Here is a 6,000-nt window from a genome sequence, read left to right on the forward strand (position 1 = left end):
TCCTAATCATTCAAATGTATCGGAAGTGCATATTGATTCAGCGGAAAGATGGAATTTTTACGATAACCCAAACGAAAATGATTTAGATTTTTTGTCTGTTATTCTTCACGAAATCGGACATACATTAGGATTACAACATTCATATATAAATTCATCTATTATGTATGCTTATTATCAACATGGTAAAAAATCTTTAGATACTGATGATATACGAGCAATTGAAAATTTATATGGAACATATTTGCCTACTACCAAAAGCATTAACCAGAAGAATGAAAATACTTTTCCAACAACTGCTACAACAACAACCACAACTACTACTACTACAGCTACCACTAGTATCAGCTCATCTTCATCGAGTTCAGCACAAAATGAAACATATCCGGATTTGTGTAAATTAAATAAAAAAATCAGTACGTTTTTAATTGTAAAAAACCATTTTTATATTTTTTACAAAAAATGGGTATGGTTAATCGAGATTGGAAAAAAATCATATACGAAACCAATGTTAATTACTGATTGGTTGAAATTTCTTCCATTGGATTTTAAGGAAATTTCTGTAATATTTCAATTGCCTTCAAATAATGAAGAAAAAGTAATGATTATTGTAAAAAATCAAATTTATATCGTAAAATTACCTCAATTAACATTATCAAGTAAAAATAATAACCCGATAAATGTAGAAAAAATGTTTAACATTTCATCAATAATTCGTTCAGCATTAATGACTTATTCTGGTGATGTGATATTATTTCTGGATCATAATAAATTTGTAAACATTAATCCGTGTTCTAATAAAATAAATAGTGTCGGCTTGATATCGGAACGATTTCCAGGCGTTCCTGCACATAAATTATTAGGTGCAATACGATGTGTTAACGGAAAAATGTACTTTTTTAATAAAATGAATTTCTTTGAGTTCGATGAATTTTTAAATGCGGTCACACGATCCGCTATCAAAGATTTGTCGATATTCGGAATAAATTGCCCCAATGAAAACATTTTGATTCAAATTAAGAATTTACTATCTCGGCTTGTAACATTCGAAAATAAAGAAGAAGAAGGAGAAGAAATAGAAGATGATAATGAGTAAATTAAAAATTTTAATTATACTTTATTATATTTTTTATAAGTTTTATAAATAAAATGCTAATAAAACTACCGTTTTTTATCAAATTAGTTTAAAGGATTTTGTAAAAATACGAAGTTGTGGTAAAAGTGGTTTCCGTGTTTTATAAAAAACATTCTGTTAGTGGTAATGTTTCCGTCTTATCTGTAGAAAATATTACATCACCAACTCGATCAGTGTTAACGGTTTTTAATAATATGAACTAGGTGGCCCTCGGAAATCGGTAAATCTCGCTTTTTCCATGGACCTCGCTTTTCCGTAGCCTTTGATTTCTTATTTGTCATACTATGAAACAAAGATAGTCACGGAAAAGCTAAATCCACAAAAAAATCGAGATTCATCGATTACCGGGGGCATCTAATTAACTCTCATTTAACATTTAACAAACCAATATAACTTCGTTGTTTATTAACACTTACTAAATCTTGAGCAGGCTCTCTCGCTTCGATAGTTGAGAGGTCCGAGTTTTTCGCTTTGGGCGCTTCTCCTCCGAACGGGAAAGATCGAGGCGTTTTTTGGCTCGATTTTCGGATAGAAGACCCATTCCCCCAACTAATGCACGAGGTTTCGAGTCTTTGAGCGCTTCGGGGGCCGTTTTCTCGATTTTTAAAAAACCTTTTGTCTTTCGACGTTTGACATTTCAACTTCATGTTGGTGGCGCTACTGTCATATGTTTACGTTTTCACCGGTTTTCTGCTTGAAGGTGTTGTTATGTCATGTGCAACTGGTTTTGGGTATTCTCGACACTTTTCACGATCCGCCGCGCCTTTGGACACTTTGCTCGCGCACATTTTCGCTCTCCAAAGGGCACGATTTGCAAAAACTAAAAAACCGTTTTTTTCGTCCGACGATTGACATTGACATTTCGATGCAGGTCGTTGGTGGCGCTGGTGGCGTGCTTCGACCAATGAGCTTCCGCCACGTTCACTGGATCGAAAACCCATCGCATTAAAGAAAAAATTCGAACCAGTAACAGTTGGCATTGCTCAAATTTTATGTTTTATGTGCTGCCTATGCAATTTAAACTCGAAACGACGTTTTTGTGAGGTTAAAACACCTAACCGTGTAGATTCAAATAGTAGAAAAACTTGAAGATCTTTAAATATCACAACAAAATGAGAATTTGAACAGCCTTCATTGAAGTGAAGCAGACAGGTATTGAGAAGAGAAGGGCAAATGGAAATGGACGAATGAAACGAAAGGCAACAAACATGAAAATCCACGTTTTTGAGGTTAAGAGCCCCCTTTGCAGCAGAACAGACAGATGCGATTCCCCGATTGGCACCGATGAAACGACCAACTCACGCTCTAAGGTTGGCAACACTGAGTGTATTTCACGTGCTGCCCAAGCAAATCGAACTTGAAATGTCATTTTTTGTGATGTTATGAGGTTGCGTTTTTTTCTTTGCCATTAATTAGGCCATTATCTAATCCTTAACGATCTTTTCGCATCAAAATTTCCTTCCATTGTTTGCAATTCTGGGATTGGTGGAGGTACCGCAGATTGTGACGACCAAACGAAAAAGATCATCGGGTGGTTGATGAAAGAGCCTTGAAAGACAACGGAACAATCGTTGTAACAATCTGTTCTGAGTGAGGTATTTTCTTTCACATTATTTATGCTGTCATTCTGAAGTCAAACTTTTTTTCCATCAGTAACACCGCACTGCGTGGTTTCAATGACGAACATTTTTGAAGATATTTTATGCGTCACAAACTCTTATGGAAGGTAACAGAAAAACATGGAGATCTTTAAACATCAGCAACATAATGGGAGTTTGAACAACTTTAGGAATCACAACCTCTTTTGGAAAGTTGCAGAGAAACGTAGAGATCGTTTGTGTTGTAATGATCTGTTTTGAGGTATTTTCGTTTACATTGTCAAGGCTGTCATTCTGAAGTCAATCTTTCGGAAACTCCTCGCTGTGCGGTTTGATTGAAGAACTTTTGGATAATGCTTTATGATTCACAATCCTCTTCGGAAAGCAGAGAAACATGGAGATCTTTAGATATCAGCAACATAATGGGAGTTTGAACAACTTTTTGGAATAAGACTTAAACTTCACCACCCCTTTTGGAAAGTTGCAGAGAAGCACAGAGATCTCCTGTGTTGTGGTGCCCTTTTTGAGGTATTTTCTTTTGCATTATCAACGCTGTCATTCTGAAGTCAAATTTTCTTCTCTTCAGCAACACTTCCCTGTGGGTTTTTTTATTCAAGAACAAGATTAGGAAAGATTTTTGTGGAAAGCATCGATAGAGGTTTAATTGTGAATAACAAAACTTTCTACCGATCTTTGCTCTCGCTTTTGTTGCAATACTTTGAAGAACAGCACGATGGGACATCATCGCAATCGATCAGCATCGGTCATTGCAATTCTGGGACTGGTAGAGGCTTCGCAAATTGTGACGAACAAACGAAGATGATTGGGCGGGCTATAAAAGGACCTTAAAAAAGACAATGGAACAACACTTGCAATTGCAAGTGAACGATTTGTTTCATAAGTGGGACAATTTACTTCAGTTTTTGTGGAAAACATCATCAATGACGTGAAGTTGTGTCTTCTGTGTTGTAATATTCTGCTCTGAGGTATTTTCTTTTACAATATCGATGCTATCATTCTGAAGTCAAACTTTTTTTTATCAGGAACACCTCACTGTGTGGTTTAATTGACGGACAACATTTTGGAAGATGTTTGGAGCCACAATCTCTTATGGAATATAACAGAGAAACATGGAGATCTTCAGACATCAGCAACATAATGAGAGTTTGAACAACTTTTTGGAATAGGATTTTTGGTGTTCAACTTCATGATATTATAGAATGAAAAAGAAAACAATTTGTGCAGATTGTGACCAAACAAAGGTTGATGAACATTTTCTTTTAGAGGTTGGCCAATTCTTTTCAATTTGTGTGGAAAGCATGTTTTTACCTACCACATATTCTTTTGGAAGATACTTTATCCTTTCAATCTATTTTGGGAACTAACAGAAGCTAGGAGATTTTTTATTAACATCAGCAACGTAATGGGCGTTAATTTTGGCCAAAAAATTTCGAAAAAAAGGAACAATGTTGTCGATCTAAAGACAAAAAACCTACTAGATAGACCGCGCTGCGTGGTTTCATTGAAGAACCGCCTTTTTAAACATGCTTTATCCTTCACAATATTTATTGGAAAATGAACTGTCAACAAGAACCTACATCCTCTTACCTACATATGGATCAGTACGGTGACAAAGTAACAGAAGGGAAGACAGGCAAAGAAAATGAAGAGCCCAAATAAAGGGAGCGGAATTAAGACCGCCCAACAATGTATGTAATAAATGAAAAGTAAAAAACCAATAAAAAAAATCTAAAATATATTGCACTGCATTGAACACTTGATGAAACTAAAGGCAAGGACAGAATGGATGATAGAAAGATTGAATTTGACCGACGAAAAAGGAGAAGAGGAAGAGGGAGCGTAGTTTGCGACGAAAGATTCTACGGCGAGGTAATTGTTGAACAGGACGTTTAACGAAAACTCTAAAAAGCGAAGCAAAGGAAGACTACTCAAACAAAATCTTCATTTTGCGAAGCGTAATTATTTTTATCAGTTTCAAATATCGAAGAATACAAAAAATTAAGTTATCCTAGAACTTTCTTTGCTAAATGTTAAATGGCCAAATACAATTAACTAGGTGGACCCCGGAAATCTGTGGATCTTTTTTGTAGACCTAGCTTTTCCGTGGCCTTCTTTGTTTTATAGTATAACAAATAACCAATCACAAATTAATATCCAACGCCACGGAAAAGCGAGGTCTACGAAAAAGCGAGATCCACAGATTTCCGAGGTCCACCTAGTGTTCTTTAATTTTTGAAACTCTCATCGATATCATTGCGTTTGGCAATGTTTTTTAACTTTATATTAAAAATAAATAAATACTTAGAAGTACTAAAAATAAATAAATTAAAAACCAACGGGCTTCGCTATAAAAAATGAACAGGAAAATGGGTAAATCATACAGGCTGCATTTACTGCGATTGTAGTTAACTCTCATTTAACAATTAGCAAAGAAATATCACTCCGTTGTTTATGTCTTTCGATTTTTGAAACTGATAGAAATAATTGCGATTGGAATTTTTTTCTATTACATAAAAATAAATAATAAAATGTACCAAGAAAAATAATTTAAAAACCAACGGGCTTCGCTGTTTAAGAAATTGAACCGGAAAATGCATAAATCATAGAGGATTTATTTCGATTAAATACTTAATATTATGTTAAAGTTGTACAATGTAACCGTTTTTCTGTCAATCAAATGTTAGCAATTCTCAAATTAGTTGCCAGATTAACTTACATTCAATTAAATTATTGTCTAAACCGGCTCTTTATGTATCAGAACAGCAAATTGCGTCTTGCAAGTTTAATTTTGGTTGCCACCATTATTCCAGTTAATTCCAGAAATAAAAACTCAAAAAAGTTAAACGTTTTTATTTAGCACGTCCAACTTTGTTGTTGTAGGTCGGGAATAGATTAAAATTTAGAAAAACAATATTGTTTACACGTTCCGTTTTTCGATTATGTTTTAAGTAATAAAGTCTTTGTCACCCGGATGGAGCGGTCCAATCATTTGTTTTACAACCACTTCAGATCCCAAGATCAGAAGTAAAAAATGCTGGTCACAATCGGGCAACATTTGAAGCTTCGCTTCAAGTTTTACAATTGCAGGCACCAATTAATGATTGTACGGCCTAATTGGAGTATTCACAGAAGTAGTGATACAAAAGGACTAAGAAGCAGTGAATTAACAGATTCTTAAATTTTGTTTTTGATGACAGACATCTGCAAAATTTACCACCCCAGTATCGCTGTCTGATGGACGTTTTGTTT

This window comes from Gnatocerus cornutus, chromosome 4, assembly GCF_029298725.1.
Source record: "Gnatocerus cornutus isolate USDA-ARS CGAHR chromosome 4, icGnaCorn1.1, whole genome shotgun sequence".
Classification (NCBI taxonomy): domain Eukaryota; kingdom Metazoa; phylum Arthropoda; class Insecta; order Coleoptera; family Tenebrionidae; genus Gnatocerus; species Gnatocerus cornutus.